This window comes from Thalassophryne amazonica, chromosome 13 (genome assembly GCF_902500255.1).
Source record: "Thalassophryne amazonica chromosome 13, fThaAma1.1, whole genome shotgun sequence".
Lineage (NCBI taxonomy): Eukaryota > Metazoa > Chordata > Actinopteri > Batrachoidiformes > Batrachoididae > Thalassophryne > Thalassophryne amazonica.
In genome coordinates, this window is record NC_047115.1 from 49966128 (window position 1) to 49991886 (window position 25759).

General features: G+C 41.0%; 1 pseudogene; it reads right to left on the reverse strand.

Annotated features, from left to right (window-relative positions):
- Nucleotides 1-1871: 1871 nt before the first annotated feature.
- Nucleotides 1872-25003, reverse strand: LOC117522951 (annotated as a pseudogene).
- Nucleotides 25004-25759: the final 756 nt, after the last annotated feature.

The following is a 25759-nucleotide window of genomic DNA, read 5'->3' on the forward strand; positions in this document are numbered from 1 at the left end:
AAGTGAACCAAGTGTGACTGGGAGGTGATGGTCTAGTGGTTAAGTTTCCAAGCTAAAAAACCCCGGCAATTTTGCCATGTTCACCGTCTTACCAACTCAACATCGGTGTGGGAGAATCATAAAAATATGCATATGAAGGCATTGATCACCACCAAACTTCACAGAAAGGTAGATAATTACATTAATGAAATATTCTATATGATTTTAAAATCTATCTTACTCACCTTCAAGGCAAAATTTCTTTCGACTTTCTAAACGCAAAAATTTCAGTCACGGAATTTTCCGTTCAAAAACAAGGTTTCAGCTATGTCATCAAATAGGAGGATTCCCCATTTCCAAGAAATAAACGCATTCCACAAAGTGCGAACTCAGCACTACTGCCTGGAAAGTCTCAGGCAAGGTACAGCTGATACATCCACAGCAGCGGATGCCATATTTAGGTTATACATGCATACCTATGTTATGATATGATAACTCAGGTCTCTCCGCAAAATGTAGAGCATGATGGTGTTAGAGGTCAGGTCCATTGGTATTTTTCAAATTCAAGTGGAAGCCATTTCCTGCAAATCCAACATTACATCTTATCTAAAATTATAAACTAAGGCCCTGCCCACACAGAAACGGATACGATGTTTTTCTTTGTTGTTTTCAAAGAGTGTTACACAAACACCGCACCATTAAGATAAGATAAACTTTATTGATCCCACAGCGGGGAAAATCACTTGTTGCAGCAGCAAGAGTTGTGCAATAGCAACGAAAAAGAAATATATTTACATTAACGACAGGTAAGTAAAATATATTGCAATGTTTGCTAGTGGGTGCATAAATACCAATGTGAACAGATTATGTGGAAAATAGAATATAGTGAGTATAAGTGTAAGAATGTATACCTAGGTAAAACTATTGCACAGGATAAATTTCACAGTCGTGCATGTAAGGTGATGGTAGATGTAGTTGAAAATCAGCAGGTGTTATGGTGCTAGAAACATTTTGAGGTATTACAGTCTGACTGCAGTTGGAATAAATGACCTGTGGAGACATTCTGTATTGCACCAAGGGTGCAGCAATCTTTTACTGAAGGAGTGGCTTAAGGCTCCCACAGTCTCATGTAAGGGGTGAGAGGGGTTGACAAAAATTGATGTCAGCTAACATCCTCCTCTCACCCACCACCGCTATGGAGTCCAGAGTACATTCCAGGACAGAGCCAGCCTTTCTGACTAATCGACTGAGTCTCTTCCTGACCCTCTCAGAACTTCCACAGCCCCAGTAGACCACAGCTGCTGTAGTGTGGCTAATATCTCCACAGAGTAAGGTTTTCAGCAGTGCCCTGCACACAGCAAAGGAACTCAGCCTCCCAGCTGGAGAAATATCTCCAGACCATAGACTATAGTATATACATCAGGCCTGTATGTGGCGCTGTAACACACAAGATGTGGAGCAAATGCATAACTGGTGCAAGGAGCTAATCGATGGAGCAGCAGAAGTGAGAACTTTACAAAATGGCACACTGAGTAAAATAAAGCATTGAACAGGATTAGGAATGAACATATCAGAGGGACAGCTCAGGTGGGACCATTTTGAGACAAAGTCAGAGAGGCAAGATTTAGATGCTTTGGACATGTGCAGAGAGAGGAGGGACCCAGGGTATATAGGGAGAAGGATGCTGAGGATGGAGTCACCAGGCAGGAGGAGAAGAGGGAGGCCAAAGAGGAGGTTTATGGATGTGCTGAAGGAGGACATGCAGGTGGCTGGTGTGACAGAGGAAGATGCAGAGGACAAGGTGAGATGGGAACGAATGATCTGCTGTGGTGACCACTAAATGGAACAGCCAAAAGAAGAAGAAGAAGAAGAGCATTCTGTGGCTGTTCTTATCAACTCAGCAGTATCAAACAGCGAGACAGAGACGCTTGTTGAACATCTAAAAGAGAAGAGTTGTGTATACAAAGCACTGTGTTCGCATATGTGACTGTGGGACCTTTGTGGCCCGGACGGCAGTGGGATTGAACCCCGGACTGCTCGAACTAGAGACCAGGGCTCTACCAGGTCAGCCAAAAGGGAATTCCCCATTAGCCAAGCTAGTGGGAACATCTTTTCAATCTGGACTTCACCTTGCTACACATATTTTTATAAACCTCACGGCGCTGTGTGTTGACCCACTGACTGCTCTCCACATTCTAGACAAAGCGAAAGGATGCACACTTTAAGTGAACCAAGTTTGACTGGGAGGTGATCTTCTAGTGGTTAAGTGTTGGGCTTCAGACCAGAGGATCCTTTGTTTGAACCCCAGTCTGACTGGAAAATCACTAAGGGCCCTTGGGCAAGGTCCTTAATCTACAAGTTGCACCCGGTGTGTAGTGAGCGTCTTGCATGGCAGCACCCTGACATCAGTGTGTGTCTGTGTGAATGGGTGAATGTAAGACATAATTGTAAAGCACTTTAAGTGTCTGATGCAGATGGAAAAGCACTATATAAATGCAATCCATTTATCATTTGACTATTGAAAAAACACATTTATCGGGTTGATTCTTATTGGATTTGATCTGAGTTTTCATCCACTCTTCAACAGCATGTGCAGCAGATTTATTAATGCGGCTTTGCAGAAAGCTGCACTCCACAGCCCAGTTTTCAATGATGCCTTGCATTCACCCATTCACATGCTGATGTCAGGGTGCTGCCATGCAAAGTGCCCACACAAAGTACTCACTACACACCAGGAGCAACTTGGAGATTAAGGACCTTGTCCAAGGCCCCTTAGCGATTTTCTAGCCTGACAGGGGTTTGAACTGAGCATCCTCCGGTCTGAAGGCCACTGCTTAACCACTAGATCATCACTTCCCCGTCACCTAGACCATCAGCAATATACTCATGATTTTGTTGTAGGAAGCCATATCTATGTCATAACTGGTAAGACATTAGCGGAGCAGATTCCTACCCAGTGGCTTTGCATTTCAAAATATAGCAAACTCTCGAAGTGGACATATTTGTCCAAGATCTGCGAGGGACAATTGTGGGTTTGCTGGGAGAATTGCTGTAATCTTTGTGATTGTTTGTGTGGGAATCTTAGTGTGATCTCTTGATCCCAAACACCTTATCCTTCCTAGATGAGATGCTGCCCAGTGTAGCATCACAAAAACTACCTGTATGACTCACATTCCTTCTCTTCAGACCGCTTAATTTGGGCGAATCACTCAAAAACAGGCATAGTTATTGTTCTTGTCTTTACTGGAAATTGTAGTGTGCTGACTTTTGCACCGATTTATGGAAATGTGAAACCACAGTAAAATGTATGTATGCTTTGTCTGTCTGTGTGTGTGGCCGCAGCCCATATATGGTACAAGAGGTGGAGGCTGGGTGAGACCGTTTATATCCTGGGCAGGACAAATGAAACCAGAACACAGACAAATTCAGCTAACAGACTAACGGGTACTAGACTGGCCTGCCTGCAGTCCAGACCTGTCGCCCATTGAAAATGTGTGGCGCATTATGAAGCGCAAAATATAACAACGGAAACCCCGGGCTGTTGAACAACAGAAGTCGTACATCAAGCAAGAATGGGAAAGAATTCCACCTACAAAGATTCAACAATTAGTGTCCTCAGTTCCCAAACGCTTATTGAGTGTTGTTAGAAGGAAAGGTGATGTAACACAGTGGTAAACATACCACTGTCCCAGCTTTTTTGAAATGTGTTGCAGGCATCTATTTCAAAATGAGCAAATATTTGCACAAAAACAATTAAGTTTATCAGTTTGAACATTAAATATCTTGTCTTTGCGGTGTATTCAATAGAATATAGGTTGAAGAGGATTTTCAAATCATTGTATTCTGTTTTTATTTACATTTTACACAACGTCCCAACTTCACTGGAATTGGGGTTGTAGATGTGCACCAGTGCACGCTCCAAGGCCTGACTTTTTTTTATATATAAATTATCATTATGAAATAACAAATCATAATTTGAGATGTTAAAATCACAAGACTGTAAATTTAAGGTTGTAAAGCAAAACTACTAGATAATAAGCAATAATTACAAAAACCTAAGTCATAAATATGGGATATGGACTCAGTTACAAGATGCTATACCACATTTGGAAGCAGAGACGTCTCACATTACTTTGAAATGTAATCATACAACCCCTGGCAAAAATTATGGAATCACCGGCCTCAGAGGATGTTCATTCAGTTGTTTAATTTTGTAGAAAAAAAGCAGATCACAGACATGACACAAAACTAAAGTCATTTCAAATGGCAACTTTCTGGCTTTAAGAAACACTATAAGAAATCAGGAAAAAAAATTGTGGCAGTCAGTAACGGTTACTTTTTAGACTAAGCAGAGGGAAAAAAATATGGAATCACTCAATTCTGAGGAAAAAATTATGGAATCATGAAAAACAAAAGAACGCTCCAACACATCACTAGTATTTTGTTGCACCACCTCTGGCTTTTATAACAGCTTGCAGTCTCTGAGGCATGGACTTAATGAGTGACAAACAGTACTCTCTTCATCAATCTGGCTCCAACTTTCTCTGATTGCTGTTGCCAGATCAGCTTTACAGGTTGGAGCCTTGTCATGGACCATTTTCTTCAACTTCCACCAAAGATTTTCAATTGGATTAAGATCGAGGATCAAACTCTTCAAGAGGGTAACTCTCACGCAATGTTGCAAAGATGTTGGTTGTTCACCAGTCAGGTGTCTAAACTCTGGACCAAATACAAACAACATGGGAAGGTTGTTAAAGGCAAACATACTGGTAGACCAAGGAAGACATCAAAGAGTCAAGACAGAAAACTTAAAGCAATATGTCTCAAAAATCGAAAATGCACAACAAAATGAGGAACGAATGGGAGGAAACTGGAGTCAACGTCTGTGACCGAACTGTAAGAAACCGCCTAAAGGAAATGGGATTTACATACAGAAAAGCTAAACGAAAACCATCATTAACACCTAAACAGAAAAAAAACAGGTTACAATGGGCTAAGGAAAAGCAATCGTGGATTGTGGATGACTGGATGAAAGTCATATTCAGTGATGAATCTCGAATCTGCATTGGGCAAGGTGATGATGCTGGAACTTTTGTTTGGTGCTGTTCCAATGAGATTTATAAATATGACTGCCTGAAGAGAACATGTAAATTTCCACAGTCATTGATGATATGGGGCTGCATGTCAAGTAAAGGCACTGGGGAGATGGCTGTCATTACATCATCAATAAATGCACAAGTTTACATTGATATTTTGGACACTTTTCTTATCCCATTAATTGAAAGGATGTTGGGGATAATGAAATCATTTTTCAAGATGATAATGCATCTTGCCATAGAGAAAAAACTGTGAAAACATTCCTTGCAAAAAGACACATGGGGTCAATGTCATGGCTTGCAAATAGTCCGGATCTTAATCCAACTGAAAATCTTCTGGTGGAAGTTGAAGAAAATGGTCCATGACAAGGCTCCAACCTGCAAAGCTGATCTGGCAACAGCAATCAGAGAAAGTTGGAGCCAGATTGATGAAGAGTACTGTTTGTCACTCATTAAGTTCATGCCTCAGAGACTGCAAGCTGTTATAAAAGCCAGGGGTGGTGCACAAAATACTAGTGATGTGTTGGAGCGTTCTTTTGTTTTTCATGATTCCATAATTTTTTCCTCAGAATTGAGTGATTCCATGTTTTTTTCCCTCTGCTTGGTCTAAAAAAGTAACCGTTACTGACTGCCACAATTTTTTTTTCCTGATTTCTTATAGTGTTTCTTAAAGCCAGAAAGTTGCCATTTGAAATGACTTTAGTTTTGTGTCATGTCTGTGATCTGCTTTTTTTCTACAAAATTAAACAACTGAATGAACATCCTCAGAGGCTGGTGATTCCATAATTTTTGCCAGGGGTTGTATTATTTACCTTCATAGTCCTGAGGGTGTCAATGGTTTCCATCTGTGGAACCAGTTTCAGCATCTTTCCATCCCACTGAGCCCAGTCAGAATCAGCAGTGGAGTCCCCAGTTCCATGTTTACTTAAGAGCAGATAGGCCTCATCCTCATGAATATCATCTGGCTCTTTGGAGCACTCCTTTCCAGCAGCAGCATTAAGAAGTTGTAGGATGAGTGGACGCTGATCCATCAAGCCACAAGGGACAAAAATCTGCAGCTCTTCCAAGCCTGGAATCTGAACCTGAAGATGAAAGGACAATATTAGAAAAATAATTAAATTCAAGACTAAAAAAATAGAAAACAGACATGAAATTAATATAAAACAAAATTACTTGCATACCTTGACATAGTTTTTCTCCTTTAGTGCCTCCAGGAGAAAGGGCAACCCCTTTGTAATACTAAAATCTGCAGCAACTTCCAAATCCTGCAGAGGGAAAGCAAAGAATGCATGTTTCAGGACACACAGGCCCAATTCCTCAGTGTGCAAAAAAGTAGGGTCTGAAAACACTACTTCTCCAGTGCTGTTATGGTATTTGGTGATGTAAAGGGGAAAGGAAAAAAAAAAAAATTAAAAGTGCATTCTCTCACTTTGCGAAGCATTTTGGCAAAACCCAAAGCCTTGGAAGCTCTTTCTCTGGCTTCATGAAATAGCTCTTTGAGCAACCGACTCGTCTCAATAACTGACCGCCTTAAAAAGAGAAAATAATTTAAATTAAAAACTACCACCACCAAGAAGAATATTTTTAATTATTCATTATAGACTCCAATAACTGAAATGTAATATGCCCCTTACCTGATCTCATCTGAGGCTGTGCTGCTATCTGCACATTCACAGAATTCATTGCCGCTCTTTTGCAGGCCAGCATCAAGGAAGTCTCCAGTGGATTTCAGCAGCATCCCAGCAATGTCACTGTAAGGATCGGAACAACAATTAACTTATAAGCACAAACTCCAAAATTGCATTTTTGTTTGTTTGCGTTTTGTTGGAGGAGGCAGGGACTACATTTTGTGATAAAAAAAAATGCATGAATAAATAGATAAGCATTTTTCCTGACACAATTTAACATATTTTTTAAAGAGCTTGTAGAACACTGAATGGAAGCAGTTTCCACTGATGTGCTATTGCACATCTATTGACTTTTTGCACAATGGCAAAGCTGCTGGACGCATTTTTAATTTAATTTAACCTTGTTTTAACCAGGTTAGTTCCATTGAGATCAAAATCTCTTTTACAAGTGAGACCTGGACAATTACAAAGTTTCCAATTCACTTAATCTGCATGTCTTTAAATTACGCAAGGAAATATGATGGAAGAGCAGCCGATCAGAGAAACGCAGAGCAGGCTGGTCACCTGTGTGACCATCAGAGCTGCGTGGTAAATTTTAGCCCCTATTTCAGCTTAGAGTCTCGGTTTCTCCGTATCACCATGTGGTTTTGTAGTATTTGTTCAGGGTTTGTGCTGAGCTGCTTAGATCACAATGATCTAAACAGAACCATTTCATGCAGCAGCTCTGAGTGGAACAAGACCCAAACAGGAGACCATTGGCCTATCGCACTGATCGGATTCTGATTCGCTAGTTTATACGGATATAATAACTTTACTCAGAGACCATTCTTAATGAGGTTCATTTTGTCACCAAATAAGCTCCAACTCTGAAAGAAGCAGCAGACTAAGCAGCTTTTCTGTGACAAGAGTTAATTCATTATGAAACCATTAAGAATCTGGTGCAGATGTTTTGTGACAGCAATTTTTCAGCTTTCACATTTAGATAGTTACAATATAATGTTAATAAATGTTTTTAAAGTGAGAGCATCATACTCTGTATATCAATATGGAGAGCCTCTTGTCAAATTGGGGACCAAACAAAAAACATAATACCTATAATTCATGGAGTGAGCTTTATTTTTACAGAAGACAATAAGGTAAAGCTCATTTATGCAAACATTAAACATGAACATGGTCAGAGACTTCTGTCCACATTCTGTTGTTTTTAAACCATTTTGCAGTCAGCTTTCATCATGTTTGATGTTGTCAGTACTTCACTGAGGGCTGCAATGCCTCATCCTCCAATGGATGCTTTGCTTAAACTTGGCAATGTAAAGGATGTATGGAAGTATGTGGGCAGTGATGGTTACATCGTTTGAAAAATGCAGATAAATCGGGTTCAACAGCTTCCCAGTTTATCAAAAGATACTTAAATATGACTGACCAGCTATATTTTATTTTCCTTCAAAACAGTACATGAAAGTTCAACGAGAGTCTATATACTGCAGGGACCAACAACACTATATGCCTGTGATACACTGTCAGATTTACGAGGTAACAGCATCACGACCACTGGGACGCTAGGAGTTGACCTAAAAATAATACCACAGCATTTCAATACAGTAACAGTATTACTGCGTTTGCGCAGTACAACTTCTATAATACTTATCTTGCTTGAGCACGAGTTTAACTTGAATTTTTCATTTTTGGATTTGCTCCTTCAAAACTAAGAACTAAATGATAAACTTCATGAATCAGGTTCACAGTTCACAAATCTGCAGCCGTTTTCAATTAATGCTTCTTAAAGCTAAATGAGTGCACACAGCACAAATGTCCACTGGTTTACCTCACAGAATCATAGTTTAGCAATTCCCATGACTGTTAATCAAATCAAATATACCTTATTGTTCCCCACAGGGAAATTTTACATGGGCGCTATAGCATGCAGAGTAATTCAAAATGTATAAAACACCAAGTTATTCTTCATGTGAATGTAACTTTATAACCAGTTAGATCTGTAAAAAAAAAAAAAAAAAGTTAACAGGTGTTTGATGCACATGGGGCACAGCACAGACAAATAAATAAAAATGACCACAAAGACCACCGGCTCTGATCGTCACAGCCTCACCAATGCAGTGCTGATCAGGACTACATGATCTCATGGGTATTCAGTACTGTTATGGGGAAAAACTGATTCTCATGGTTGGTGGTATTGCTGAATTCATATTCTGAAGCACTATCGTACCAGTGATGACTAAGACACTGGTGTACTGCCCGAGCGCTACAGGTCGAGCTTGTGAAAAGCTCAAATTTGCAGCAACACATGTAAGTGAACTGCAGGTTCACTGACCAGAAAGCTTGCCAGACTGGGCCTCTCCTCCACGGATGTAAGGAGTTATGACCTTAGTAAAGTGCCACTCCTCCTCTAACAGATTCTTTAAGCTGTGCGATGCCTGAGGCAGCTGCTGCAACATCTGGATCCAACTGTGCATGTAGTCAAAGTATACCTACAAAGCCGGGGGGGGGGACAGACATTTTACACATAACTTTTACATAAAATTCAAATCTTATACACTTTGAAATGTTTCTTTTGAGAATACGACCTATTTTCGAACAATCATAACTTTTACTAGAGGGAGAAAGGAGCATGATCCTACCACAAGCATCTTGTGAAGATCCTCCTCAAACTCATCAATGCTGGCATTCGTCTGCAAGCCCTGATCATCAGTCACCACACCACAAAGCATGAACTGATAGTACTGTTTCATCAGAAGGCCGCCTTTAAGAACCTCCTTGCACTCACGCACCAACTGCACAGCACAAAGATGACAGATTTGCATGAAACAATTCTGTCATACATGACTTAATTTCTGGAATAATGCAATAAACAACTGCTCAACAAACTTCAGTGTTTTCTTGTATTTCAATTACTTATGGTCATTTTGTTTTATTAAAAGCTTAGAATTTTTAGATGACAAATACTGCCAGATTGCCCTGTGACTGATTGGCAGCTAGTCCGGGTTGTACCCCAGCTCTTGCCAAATGACTGAGATAGGGTCTTAATAGCTATAAGCAGATTCAATGAATGAATACTTTAAGAAAATAGATAAAACAGCATAAACTGTCATTGAATGGGTGGTGCTGCAGTGTCATGAATCAAGCACAATACCCAGCTGTAAGACTAGGTTAGCGCACTAAAGCGGTTGCTTACTTGTTTGATACTGAGCAGTGAAGGTTCTCCAGCCGGCCGCTGCTCAAGCCGTAACTTAAGGCATTCGTGAATGACATTGAGAAGGACTCTGCATAGTACAAGGAACGCTGGTCGGAAAGATGGGAGGTCCATGTCTAGTAAATCCTTCCAGGACACCTGGTCTTCTCCCAACTTCGAGTCAGCAGGACCACTACAGGACACGTGACGTGACAGTTCTGGTAGGCAATCACTGTACATCATGGGGTCTGGGAAGTCTGCAAACTGCTGCTGGAAGATAGATCCAAAGAGCTTGATTCAGCATGACATTAAGCCCAAACGGACTTTGTGTCTCCTTACTGTTCTTTAATTCTCAGTCCTTGCTCAGCATAACCATCTTAAAATAATAACTGCAACTGTAATATCACTGATTATCTTGGGCAATTTTAAAGAACAAAATGTTTTGCCTCAAACTTCATCTATTCAACTATTATGCAGAAAAGTGAGTACAAGACAAAAACATGACTGACTATTGCACATACTAGAAAAAAGAAAAAAACCTTAACATCCATTGATCCATTTCCAACCACACATGCAGCAGTGAAATTCTCTCATGAATTACTAACCTATACAAAGTTAAGTCCATAAATTGCAAGACAGACTGCGAGACTGGCAAGTTTTAAAAAATATATAAAATCCAGCAGCATATTGGTATCAAACGAAAAAGATAAACATGAGCTTCTACTGTAGAATTTATGCTTGAATTTGAAAGCCCACAATATCCAAAGCAAGTGACCAGTGTCAAGAGGTTAAACAAATGTACCATTTTTTTTAAAAAAAAAAAATAAACTGACATTTGGTTGATGATTTCTGATGATGTGCAATTTTGTTATTTCACCGACAAGGTGGCAAAGAGAATGTTTAAAGTTGATTTCAAGTGCTGCACATCATTGGGACTCCAGTTAAATCAATAATTAAGAAATTTAATGAACCGTGCACAACATGGCAAATCATGACAGAGCAAGTGGTCCTCAAAAATGAGCAACCGTGCATAAATGGCACTAGTAAGGCAACCCACCAGGCATGAAAGGCAACAATGAAGGCAGTGTAAGCTCCGACTGTACAACACCTGCTGCTTCACCAGGGACAGTTTAAAGGTAGAGTAACTTAAAGAAACAAAAAGATGACAAGTAAACTTGAGCTTGTTTTCCACATGCCTTCAGGAAAACTCAATCCTGAATTTTATATTTCATATGGACGAGCCACAGACACATGGAGTTTGGGCTGCATGTGTATTAAGGTAATGGTTTGAGTGGGGAGTACCTGTGGTAAAAAAAAAATAGTTTTTTTTACTGAAAACAGTTCTTTCTTTACTCCAGAGGCTTACAATAATAGCTAACATTTGAGGATACCGACACAGTGCAATCAGCCACAATTACATAAATACATTAACTACATTTTAAACATCTTTATCAAATTGTAGTTATACTGGCCTTTCTGTGTGGAGTTTGCATGGGTTAAGTGAATTGGAAACTTTAAATTGGCCATAGGTGTGCATGCAGTATGAATGAGTCTGTCGACCCTGCAATAAACTGGCATTCTGTCCAGTGTGTACCCAGTGGTGGGCACAGTTCCGATAATACGATAAATAATTATCAATGAATGTTTTCATTATCGGATTATCTTTTTAGATAACTTTAAAAACCATTATCGGACTAATTATCTTCCGGTAAATTTTTATCTGATAACTTTTAGACCGATAACACAGTAAACAAAGCTGAACAGCGGCAAACATTTTTAAAATTTAAAATCAGTTGAGCACCTACCTGAAAAAAGTTTCATGACAGATGTATAGTTCTACCCTCTGCAAACAGAAGAGAGCTGCTTCCAGGAAAAACTGCTCTATCCTCTGCAGGCAAAGGAGAACTGGTCACAAAAAAAAAAAAAAAAAAAAAATTCCTTTAACGCCATACTAATACGCTGGCAATATCATCCAAAGTCATCCAGGCATTTTTAAACTTATGGTTCAAATTTTAACCAAACTAATTTTGGACAAGTTATTTAAAATTACTGTCATGTCTGAAGTTTTATAAAGTGAAAATATCAGATATATGTTTTAGTTTTAAAGTAATGTGCCAATTTTTAACGTTTTAGTGAGCACATGCTGTGCCCAGCAGTGCATTATAGGTAGGATAGGTAATCTCAGTACGTTCACGACAGGACAAATGCATTTCAGACACTATGTTCAGGCTCCACGGACAACAGCATTAAACTCTAGTGCCTAAAACTCTCGTGAATATATTCTTTGGGTTTACAGACATTGTTATTGTATTTGTGTTTATTAAATTCCACGCATCTTAAATGTAGCAGACACGGATTATCTGGAATTTTGTTTTGTCAAGTTTTCAAGGCCTCTACCGCCATCTACTGGCCAGGAGTGTTCATGGCAGTATTCGTCCTGAAGCTGGGCAGACACTTGATATTTTTAATCACTGTACTCGGTTTCAGTTCAAACTGTACCACAGAACCGCACAGTATAAGAGTTCAGAGCACACAATTTATGTTCTCACACACATTGTACGTTCAAAAACCACACATCGAACTCGTGTTTCCAAAAGCAAAACGTAAGCCTTTTTTTCAAACTTAATTTACAAAAACTCTTGATGAGAGACATCAAAGTTTAAAAACAAAACAACAAAAAAATAAAAACATTACAAGACAGGTCTGCCGTGTTTGCACATGCACAGTGCGAGCGGTTGGATGCTTGTAGCTCTTCAGCAGCAGGATACCCTCACGACGGCCGACCAGAATATCAAACAGGTTTGATTTTCATTCGACCATACGATCGGCGATCAGGAGGTGGTCGTGAGATGTTAAACGCAGCTTGTTACTCCATGTACACTACACGATGCAGAACGTGCGATTAACCTGAAACTTGATCCAAAAAATTCTCGTACGAATGAAAAATCATCTGAAAAAGGGCCAAAACTCGCACAGTGTAAAGCCAACATTTATGTGTCAAGACAATATTGAGTGCATGTTTTACAACATCATAAAACGTGCGCACATTCTCTCCACATGCAAACATTTTGCGATGACACTTCCAGGGCTCTGTAAAAATGCCTGTTTTTACAAATAAAAAATGGAATATTTTACAAAAGCACATTTATCTGTAAACATCAACACACGACACATTAACGTGTTGGCTTACATAATGAATGACTGAACCAATCAGTGTTTAGCAGAGGCACTTTTACCCAGAATCCTTTGCGATCTGTCTGTTTGTTACAAAACCTCAGAATTAGTGCATTATTCAACATTAAAAGATATGTTATATTTAACTTTGTACAAATGACAGAATTGACATTAATGGAGTTATTCTATCAGTATTTATTATTGACTATTTTCCAAGACCTCCGCCTGACTGGAGCATTGTGATTGGTAGAGAGCTGGCTTTGTGGCTGCTCTCAGGGTACTTCTGTGGGGAAGCTGTGTAGTAAACAAGAGCTTCCAGCAGGGGGCAGGATGTTCCTGAGGCATTCCCAAGCTAGCTGGGAATGTAAACCCTTTGGCTGAATGTGCCTCGAAGAACTCCCCAGGGAGACGACCAAGGGGCATCCTCACCAGATGCCAGAACCTCCTCATCTGGCTCCTGTCAATGTGAAGAAGCAGTGACAGAGTCCCTCTCAGATATTCTCACCCTGTCCCCGAGTATAAGCCCATATATGCCCGGCAGAGGAACCTTATTTCTGCCACTTGTATCTGCCTCGCCATAACAAAGGTAATAGGCATTTCCACTGTTTTTTTAAACAAAAGTTCTGTTTTCTAGCAATTCTCCGTCGCTTCTAACATTCTTTCAATTGTTACATGAGCCACTCTGTGAGAACTTGTACTCCTAAAATGGTGTTTCAGCTTCTTTCAAGCACCAATAAAATTAGTCACATTTACTCAGCAAACATTACAGCAGGCTGTTTGACTGCTTTTCCTTCACTGCAACTGCAGTTTTTGCTCCAGCTGCTTTAAAACTGCTCACCTTAGTATTAGCAAAGACATAATTACACTTATTGAACTGACTTAATTAAAAGGGGGGGGAGGGAATCAGGAAGTTGCTTGTTCGCAGACTGTAAGATCTGTTATAAAATATGGTGATCATTATAATTATGTAGCCAAAGATATAACAGCCTCACCTCTGTGGCAGGAGTGTGGCAGAGCAGTGCTGCCCTAGACCTCTGGAGAGAGCGGTCCATCAGTTTTTGCAATCTGAGGATCAGTTTACGCAGTCCCATCTGTTTCAGAGCCTTATCCACAAATGGTCTGTAAGATGGACGTGGGCGCAAAACACTCCCCTCCCTCCGTCCCACTTCTGCAGTACCTTCCACAGCAGGTTGGAGAAACTCATCTTCTGACACCAGTCGGCAAATTTCGGAATCAAAGGAGGGAGACAACGCTCCTCTGCTGCACATCCCACTGTTTCCATCTGGCTCAGCATCTCGGTCCTCTGCATCACTTCAGCTGTGACAGGTGGCTGTTGAGTCATTCTCCTCGTCCTCTTCATACTCTTCTTTCTTCATTACCACGGGAACAGCGGGGTGAGGGATTTCAAACACAGGCCACCCGATACGGGACACATCGTGCAGGCCCAACACAGTAGCCATAACGCGCAGCTTCTGGTTGAGGTCCTGGGTGATGTTGAGCCACAGACAGAGCGCCTGCACCCTGCCCTGGAAGTCGTCTCTCTGCATACTTCTCATAGTCCCTCTGCAGTGCCTGCAAGGAGGGGTATAATGCTTCCACAGATTCAAGCAATTCCATACACACGCTTGACCTGGTCAAATGCTAGCCGTTGGCGCTGAAGATGTTCCCTGTAATCAGCCCCGTTGCCAAGAGGCTCTGCTGTGTTCATTTCTGATGACGGACAGGCACTAAAGGCCCAAGAATCAACTCCACAGTGGTTGGTTCCTCTGCTACAGGAGACCCCTCTCTTCTTCACAAACTACATCTGAGGCATTCTGATAATCCTCTTGGGATCTTTGGTACCTGAACACTGGGGCCACTCTTAGGCTGTCGTACTTTAACTTTAAAATGCAGCACCTCATTGATGATGTCAGGGATGGCCTTGCGAGCAGTGAAAAGGGAAGACATCTTGAGCACTGGTTGCGTCGTAGCGTGCCAAGCCTGCAGCTCCAACCAAATAACTTCTTTGTTGTGACCCAGTAAAGGCCATGTTCTCCAGCCTCTCTGCTCCTTCTCCTTCCTCTTGGAGGACATAGATGTGAGCTTGAGCAGCAGCCGCAGAGTCTCAAAGAACTTGAGGCGGTCGGCTGGACGTCTGTTCTGGAGGTCTGGCGATGGGGTCGGGCCATGGGTGAGGCATAGAAACAGGAAGTTTGTACCACTGCTGCAGCGTAGCTCAAATAATGCTTCCTGGATCCATGTTAACGGCACCAAACGGGCTAGATTTTGACAGTGGATCCAGCATAAATGGAGCCTTCAAATGTCTTCTTGTGGTCCTCTCTCCGTCGAGACGCTGGTGCTCTTTGCTTCTTACCCTGCGTTAGTTGTACTCTTCAGCTGGCTCCACTACCCTGGACTCTCCCTCAAGAGAGATGAGCTGAGGTCGGCTGAAAAACATATGCTTATAGGTCAGAATTATTCAAACATTATGTTGCTTTATAAAAAACACACAAATTCCAGTTATATTGTTCTCCTAACTTACCCTTGTTGGGAGAACGACCGGCACTCCTTGACTGGCTGTGCCTTTGATGTTTCCCTGACAGGCGTTTCATCTGACGGTTGGTATAAAGGAGGTGATGCCCCATACACAGCTTCCTCTTCCTCGCTGTGAGAGTCACAAGATTCATCCGCTTGAGAATTCTGTTTGGACGCATCTTTCACTGAGTTGGCCTGCCTGTCAACACAATAGAATTGAGAAAAACAGACGATGCAAACTATTAACAAGAAGTAGACATTGCAGTTTTGCAATCACCACTGCTACCTACAAAGCATGATCAAAATTTACATTCACACCAGGAATCCAAGAAACGTATGCACAAGTTAAAACAGAGCAGGTGTTGATTATTCAAAATAGAATCTTCAGAAAATGCCTGTTAATACCAAAGGCAAACAGCATGCTAGATGGAAGGAGAATAAGTGCCTGCTACAACCTAAAACAGAATGACAAGTGTCTGTCCTTGGAGCCCGACTGGCTTGTGTCCCAAATGTGCAGCAGCAGCAAGCAATGCTGTGTGCATGACCACAATCATCCAGACAAGAGATAATAAGCTGTGGCTTCTCCACTGAGCACCCTCACTTAGTCTAGGTAAACATAATGGTTCAACTGAACAGGCAGAAATATTAAACTCCCTCCTTGTCATCAACCTGTCTACCTCTACAAGTCAAACTGCATTATGCACTCTGTCTCATTCAGTTCAAATGTGCAAAAACTTTATTATATGCAAACAGGGCTCTGGCCAATCAAAGGAAAAACTTTTAACTGGGCAATATTATTTTCTATTGAAGAAAGTTCATAAGGCATAATATGGTACATTGGGCTCTGGCAGAAAGAAAGCACTATAACAATAATAATAATAATAATCGTCTGGGACAAACAAAAAAAGACACATATACAAACATAAAAGTAAAAGGATGGGGAGAAAATGGTGATAACAAGTGCAGACATCTTTGCAGATTACAATGTCAGAGCTTGCTTCCTAATGCCTTTCTGATTGTTTTTTAATAGGATTAGCATGAAAAGGCTGGAAGGTCTGACCCCAGCCAACAGAAACAAAAAGACAAAGATCAGGAGGGGGGCACGAAACAGATGTTCTATATGCTCGTCACCATGTGTCCTTCCATCGATCACAGACTGAAAGGCACGTGTGTATTACCGGTGCCTGTAGAAAGTTCATAGGGGCAGGGATGTGTCACTTTCACTTGGGGTGTGCACTCGTATGGGGGGGGGAGTGGGGGGGGGTCTAGAAATCACCTGCTTAAGTTTAAAAAGAGCCATTTGAGGCCTAGACTTCTGTTTTCCATCTGCCTGACTGCAAAATCTGTCACTTAAACACACAGACAGTCCTTGGACGGGAGGCAGATTTGAAGTAGAAAGAACACCTGCTGCAAGGCTTTTCTAATTCATATGTAACAAAGTTTTAGATGGACTAAAGTCTTCATCTACACAAGACTTGAAGTGAAAACAAGACTTCACAGAACAACAGCAATGCAGTCTGTAACTGCAGAATTTTTTAAAACTCTGGTGTCTTTATGAGTGCATTATGGAAGCTAAGAAAGTTCCTTGTTCTTCTCTGACCAGGGAAAAGCAGGACCTTGGTGCACTCTTTTCACTATGCAAGCACAGTAGTGTGTGTAACAAAAAAGCAACTCACGGTAACAGCAGACTCATATGTCATATCACAGTGTTTTATCAAAAAAGACACCACATACACAATGGGACACTGCATCATGAAAATAGATAGTGGGACACTAGTCCTGCCAAGTACTGTAAAAAAAAAAAAAAAGTCCCATAGTAGGAGTCTCAAGGGTGACATGACTGTGTGAATTTGTAAAAATTCCAAAGTGTGCATGGTGTCTCGGGACATAGATAATGCATGCAAACTTTAAAAGATCATTTATATGCATAAAAGAGCATGACTAAATTGCTCAGGAATGATGGCAGAACCAATGACGCCACTGCTACCGGTTGTTTGTGTCGTTGCCATGAGACGCTTCAGCTGCAGACTGTGACAGCTTGCAGGAAAGATTGCACAAATTCCTCTTCAAAACGCTTTGCAGGCTGCACAGAAAGTCACTTGGCGAAAAGAGGTTTGAGTTAGCCACTGCTGTGGTTTGAAGCCATCTTTGCCCGAGTGCCACAAGTGAATTATCACTGCAGATGGCGTCTGGCTGCTCTCAACGGCTCATCTGATGGCTCATTTAGGGCTCAAATAAAGGCCAGTGGAATGCTCAAGCCCCCCCCCCCCCACAGCAGAATCACTGAGTGCATAAAAAAAAAAAAAAAAAATCAAGACTCTTTTCTGTATGCTGACTAAAGCAGTGATACCAAGGGCTACCAGAGTGAGGGGGGCCTGACCTCTGACACCCAACCATCCTCACTATTGTACCAGGAAGGGACATTCTATTGTATGGTTGCGACACGTGGCTCGTGAGGCCCACAGCAAAATAGCACACAGCTGGTTAGTGAGCACACTTTCTCACAATAGCCAAACTACAGGGGGATTTTTGGAGAGCGGAAAAAGCAGAGAAGCAGAATGAGATTGTATAAGAGCATGCTTCCATCTCATGAAGCCATGATGGCATAAGTGGCAGTCAGTAGGATAACTCTATATTTTGATTATTCCATTTAAGATGCTGTGTCTGCAAGTTATCAATTTCTACCTGGAGTTAATGACAGAATCAGTAATGCTCTCTTCATGCAAATGTGCATGAATTTCAACATCAGTGGAGTTCACCAGAGGCAGCAACATACACTCTGGTCATACACATGAATTTCAACAACAGCAAAATTCTCAAGAAGGTACAAGTACAACCCAAAATGCATGTCTGATCTGCTGTGAATCCATGAAGAAAAAAAGAAAAAAAAAGAAAAAAGCATGTTCATTATACAAATGAACAATAGCATATCTGGCCCAACTCTATTCTGGAACAGTGAAACAACTGAAACTAGACCTCCCACTCTTTCTCGCATGCGACTGTGAAAAGCAAGCATGCACAACAGAATAGTTTTCCACTGGGAAAGCACATGTTTGAGCACAATGCATGAGAACCAGGAAGTGCACGTCTCTGCTGTGCTTTCTCTTGGATCTGACAAATTACTTAACCTCCTCAGTCACGGAACACTTAGGGAATCCAGTGTACCAGTTGCACTGCAACAAGTCACATGATCTAAAAGGTATCAGAATGTAGACGGCGCTTGCAGACTGCATGCTACCGCATGGGGTAAATATTGTTTGGGGGTTCCACCTGAAGCCACTTTCACCATGTGCAGCTGTCTGCTCCACTTTTGACATGTAATATGAAACTATAAAAACTCATAACCAACATGTTCATCAGCCTCCAGTAATGTTTGAGCTCCTTGTGTTACAGGATCTTACAAACTAAAAGCATCTGATTTCATTTCATTTCAGTTCTTATCAAGATCCCATTGTAAAAGGAAAACAACAGATGACAGTGACAGAATTTGAGTTCTGTGTTAGTTTCTCAAAAAGCAGTGTGGGCAGACACAGAATGCGGTCTGAAAATGCTAGAGGATGCTCCATCTGTATTCCACAGCCTGTGCTCCTGGCAAATACAGGCATTAATGAGTTTTGAGCGCCTCCCACCCCGGCTCCAGACAGCTATCCACTGTACGCAGTACACCACATCCTGAAATCACTGGAATGCCTGTGAGCCACAATGCCTTTAGACTGATTCTGAGAACAAGACATTACTGACAAAAGCTCACACCACTTAGGCTCAATCCAACACTCTGCCTTCACGCTACCACTTTGCCATTTCCCTTCATTTCCATCTTCAAGTGAATGCGCACGATGAAGCAAAAGGGTGCAGTGATAGGGCGAAGGGAGAGTATTGGGACTGGGCATTAATCTTCATTTGCAAAAGCGCATAAGTCATCCGAGTAAAAAATTAAGACTGAAAACATAAAAATGAAGTGAAATTGCCATTGAAGGAATCTGTCAATCTATTAACTATTTTGATGGTGGCTTAGTGGTTAGCACTGTTGCCTCACAGCAAAAAGGTTGCCAGATCGCTCCCCACTTGGCCTTGTCTATCTATATGTGGCAGGGTGTACCCCACCTCTTGCCCAATGACTTTTGGGATAGGCTCCAGTTCCCTTGTGACTCTTAACTGGGGAAAAAGCAGGTACAGAAAATGAATGAAGAAATATATTCTCCATGTTACATCTTGGTCATTTCATTTTCATTTCATTTATTTATTTATACAGGAAAAGGTTAAAAAGCATAATTGCACATTACTCCAGGCCTGACTCAGTAATACTGTTTTACAGCAGGTTCCTGTTTTATACACAAACATTTCATTCAATCATTTGGACAACAGACCTAACATGTACAGCACACATTCATAAAGTGATCAGTCAAGTAGGTGATTAATGATTTTTTTTTTTATCCTGTTATTCAATTCCACTTAGCACAGAAATGCAGGAGTAAAACTATGACACAGCATAACACTGACTGAATGTTTAGTTGTTAAAAATATATTCATTATGACTACTGTTATGATTATTAGTAGTAGTAGCAGCAGCAGTAGTAGTAGTAGTGTGCAAAATGTCTTAGAAATGTTTTCAAAAGTGGAACTTTACTCTTTGGGGGGGGTTGCAATAAAATTTTATTTTTATTTGTGATGAAATCAGACATTTTATTGAAACAGGTGTTCCGACGAAGTAATATTGGCCCCACTCTCCAACAGGCAGAGTTTTGCGCGGAACAACCTGAGCACTCTGATGCACAAATACAGCATTTATTTTTAAGTTTACACCCATGGGATGTCCATTATTTTGCATCAGTACTGCATTCAAACAGCAGACACTCTGCTGCTGATGATGTGTGATTAAAATAGAGGGTGTATTGCATATTTAATATGAAGTAGTGTGATAAACTGATTTAAAAAAATTTGTGCTCTGTGCTGAAACCTGCACACAAAATACTACTTGATATATGGTGTAACAACACTGACAGATTAATTCAATGGTTCTTTCACTTATTATTTTCTGACTTGTAAGTGGGTTCAGTGCTGGTTTGGATTAAAGATGTTGCAGTCAGGCCCACCCTAGCAACAACCTTCTTCGATTGATCAGATGAGTACCATGAACAATTTTGCAATGGCCATAGGGTTTGGCAGTATGACTTAAAATTAACAATAGGGTATTTTTCACTTTTTGGACTGTGACTGTATTATAGCACGGTATTACTAGTTTTGCACTATACAACCCCTTTAATAATTTTTTTTTTTTTTTTTTTTTTTTTTTTTTTTAAGTTAAACCTTGACTGTTTTCACTTTTCAAATCTGCTCCTTCGAAGTTAAAATCTGGGTGATAAACTTAATAAATCAAAGATTATTACATTTTATATACTTAAAAGGCCCTGTGCTGTGTTAATTAGCAATTAAGACTTAAAGGAGTCAGCAGCGCAAAAACTCCTCTGGTTCAGTTTAACCATTTTTATGATATAAAATCAGACGCGCATTCGTATGGAGAGCTGGCAACATCAGACCACACTGCCTTACCTCAGACTGCACACACCATCCCTCCCTCCTCTCCCCGCACAAGGAAGGGGATGCCCCTTGTGCTGCCCTGAGAACACCATGACCCCCCAAGCTCCTGCCCTGTGCGACATGTCTGCCTCTTTGGCTGTGGCCTCAGATCAGATGAAACGACCCACCGAATTTAAGCATATTACCAAGCAGAGTAAAAGAAAGTAAATAACCAGGATTCCCTCATTAGCGGCGAGCAAAGAGCCGGTGTATGGAAGATTAATATACGCTGCTGTGAAAATTTGCTTTTAATGAGTTATGCTGATAAGAGAAGTATTTTAACAGGTGTTCCGATTCACCAGAACATGGGGAGAGAAATAATGGCACCACCTGTGTCTGCGGGTCTGCTGTGGATGGACTACGTTAGCATCCACAGATGTATCTATGCACTATATATATATACACACATACATATATATACATATATACACACACATACATATATATACATATATACATACACACACACACACGAGGTCTATTAGAAAAGTATTCGACCTTATTTTTTTCAAAAACCATATGGATTTGAATCACGTGTGATTGCGTCAGCCAAGCTTGAACCTTTGTGTGCATGCATGAGTTTTTTCATGCCTGTCGGTTGCGTCTTTCGCCTGTGGCCAGGCTTTGAGTGAGGAGTGGTCCACCCCTCTCGTCGTTTTTTTCATTGTTTAGGAATGGCTCAGAGACTGCCGCTTTGCTTGATCGAAATGTTTTCAGAAACTGTGAGGGACATCAAAGTGCACACCATTCGAGAAATTCAGATGGTTTTTGGTGAAACTTTTATGGGCTTCAAAGAGATTACAGCGTGTTACTGTCGCTTTAAGGATGGCCCAGAGCGACTGGTGGTGCGCCGCGCTCCAAAGCCGCCATCGACAGGCTGAGCGACCATTTCATTTCTAAACGGATGGCTGTATGGATCCATGACCATCGTGTGCAATTTCTCTGGTTATCACAAGAGCTGGACAGCAACCATTTTCCGGCAGATTTCACTTTTAACAAGAGATTTTGTCATGGAAAGCTGAGCGGAGGCTTCGCGCATCACGATGGATTCGCTACTGGAGCGAGACAAAACCACCTCCATTTTGGTCTCACAGGACGGCTTTGAGATGGCGTTCAGACAGCTGTCGGTGGTTTTTCCATTGAGTGATTATCCGAGAAATTGTGGATGTGCCTGGACATGCCAGAACATGTCCTGTGAGGCTTCATCACGGCGTTGCTTTGCGCCATGCGGCACCGCCGCGACGCGCGAAGCCTCCGCTCCTCTTTCCATGACAAAATCTCTTGTTAAAAGTGAAATCTGCCGGAAAATGGTTGATGTCCAGCTCTTGTGATAACCAGAGAAATTGCACGATGGTCACGGATCCATACAGCCATCCATTTAGAAATGAAATGGTCGCTCAGCCTGTCGATGGCAGCTTCGGAGCACGGCGCACCACCAGTCGCTCTGGGCCGTCCTTAAAGCGACAGTAACACTCCGTAATCTCTTTGAAGCCCATAAAATTTTCACCAAAAGCCATCTGAATTTCTCGAATGGTGTCCACTTTGATGTCCCTCACAGTTTCTGAAAAAATTTTGACCAAGCAAAGCGGCAGTCTCTGAGCCATTCCTAAACAATGAAATAAACGACGAGAGGGGTGGACCACTCCTCACTCAAAGCCTGCTCACAGGCGAATGACGTAACCGACAGGCGTGAAAAAACTCACGCATGCGCACGAAGGTTCAAGCTTGGCTGACGCAATCACACGTGATTCAAATCCATATGGTTTTTGAAAAAAATAATAAGGTCGGATACTTTTCTAATAGACCTTGTATATATATATATATATATATATATATATATATATATTCAATTCAAAAATAGTTGGTCAGCCTTTAGAGGGTTGGTCAGCCTTTAGAGGGCCTGTATGAGACCTCTTATCACAACACAATAAGGCTGGCAAAAAACATCTCTGACAAATATGTCCTCCTTCCATCTGGATGTCGATACAGTGTTCCACAGTTTAATAAGGTCAGACTGAAACATTCTTTTGTGCATCAGTTGATACTTAAACTAAATATGGAGCTTAATCCATAACATTATCAAGGCCGCAATGTGAGTAAATTTTTGTTGTATGGATTGTTGGTTTGTGAAATATGTGTATTATTTGTGTTGTAATGCACTACTGAATATGTAAGACAAATTTAGGATCTGATCTGACAATAAAGTATTATCTTATTCATATATGTTTTTAAATGGTCCAAAACTATCGTGGGGCACTATCACATGTGACATGGGTGTACTGCCCATTTTCTTTCACATCCTACTCAAGGACACTATGCAATTTGGCACACGGAGCTGCCTCAGTAGAGTTATTTTAAGTTTGAATGAAATTACACTGTGATTTCCGTTATAAAAGCTAAACTCGTGTTCCAGTTTTAAAGATAATATATGCCAAAATAACCATGTTTACATGCGTGTTATAAAACCATGCAAAGCATACAACTGTCATTTTGTTTGTTTCACCTTTCACCTAAAACTCTGTGCACATATTTTTAAGTGTGTTGAAATCACATTCATTCTTGACAAGGACACGTTTCCAGCAGCACTGTCATCAACAGGTCAGCATTCTAATTTTTGCCTTTTTTGACACGGCAACAATGTTAGGCATCAGTGGCATTTTGTAGGGCAGCATTGCACAATCTGTTTTTGTCCAATGTAGGTTGATGAATTAAGGGGAAATTGCTAGGATTTGCTGCTAAAATTATCTACGACCGTGCTGTTCCAACGTGTCAATCCTTCTGCAAGGCATGTGAGAAAGAAGAGGCAACAGACATAACAGTAGATTCCACACAGGGTCTGTCGCCCTCTCAGGGGCAAACAGCAGCGATTTGATTAAGATGACGCGCACAAAAACAGTTACTGCACGCAGAAAAAGCCTGCAAGTTGGCAAAAAATGCATTGTATATTAACCGCATGCAACTTATTTACAGACCTAATCAAGAAGTTATGGATGCAAATAACATTTTGCATAAAATATAAAACGAACTACTCGCTTCATGATTCAGCAATAAAGTCCGAAACAACAAGAGCAGGAGCACCAAGTGAAGCTACACAAATAAGAGTGGAGCTAACTCAGCTAGTTAACTTTGGGGTTTGGTATTATGCTCAAATGCATGCACAGAAAATTACGCATAACCACCAAATTATTAGCAATTCCACATCACAAGGGCACAGCGTAAACTTATTCAGTTCCACCTCAGGCGGCGTATCTTTTAATGAACTTGCGTGCGAACAATAAAACTGACTCAGCGACCGCTAACGTTAGCTAGCTTCGTCTCTGACAGGTTTTTAAGAGTTTTATAAATGTCGGCAGCGTTACCTTCTCATTTGGTGAACATTCTGACTTGGTTCTCAAGCAAAACGAGCCGATACCGACGTAAAAAAAAATAAAAAATACGCGGAAAAAAAGTGGCTCCAAAAAAAAAAAAAAAAAGTTTGCAAGTCCAGCCTTGCAAAAGCAGTGTGAACTGCGCGCGCCACTATTTGACAGGAAGCTCGTTTCTTGGAGATGCGTAAGCGCCCCCCGTAGAGGCCGCTGCGGCTCTCAATTTGGCAGCGGTTGAGAAGCTGTGTGTTCAGAGCATACCTGCTGCTGGGCTTCTTACGATCCGGAGGCTCCATAGCAAGGCACTGGCTTTTTGTTCCTAGTCGTGCATGGAGTAAACCATGTCGGAGCAATATCAGAAACAGTTTGCACCTTTAAATATTTGCAAGAATGGCGGTGATGTGTCTCTTTGGGTCACTTTCTAAGCGCCGGCACAATTGACTCTCGCTTGTGCGTATGCTGTCGCCATTTTTCCTACGCTCATTGAGGAGGAGTGCCACAGTTTTGCACGACTACGGCAAGCCGGGCAGGTCAACTCCCATTGCAAGCATAGTGTGGAGGTTATGTATGGGACACGGTTTGCGCCAATGGACCGCAAAAAAAAAGAAAAAAAAATCAAGAAACCCGTCATTTGATTATCAGTAATAAGTAGCACTAGAGGTGGGCGATACTGGGAATTTTGGTATTGATCCAATACCAAGTAAATACAGGCCCAGTATCGCCGATATCGATACCGATACCAATACTTTTTCATATTTCTGCTTCATAGATCCAAAGGATCCAAAAGACCTAGGATAGAATTTCGCCATTGTACGTGACAACAAAATACTTTATTATCACAATCAACATTTTTGTTTAAAAACGTATCACTCAACACAACTTAAAACAAAATCTCCTGAGGTAGAGGGCTGACAAACCACAATACAACAAAATTAACACACCACAACAAATACTGTAAACAGTTTCAAACATTCTGTTTTTGAAGTCAAACAATACAATAAAATAATACAAAAAATAAGGAATTTTTTCCCTTCAGTGCACTTCTCTACACTGTTTCTTAAATAAAAGAGTGTTTAAAAAAAATAGAACTTAAAGCAAATTAAAACAATCTTCTGAGGTTAGAGAGCTGACAAAACCACAATAGAGAAAAACTATAAAAGTTTTGAACGGATTTTGATGAAATTTTGTGGAGTGGTTGGAAATGACAAGAGGAACAAGTGTTTAAATTTTAGTGGTGAT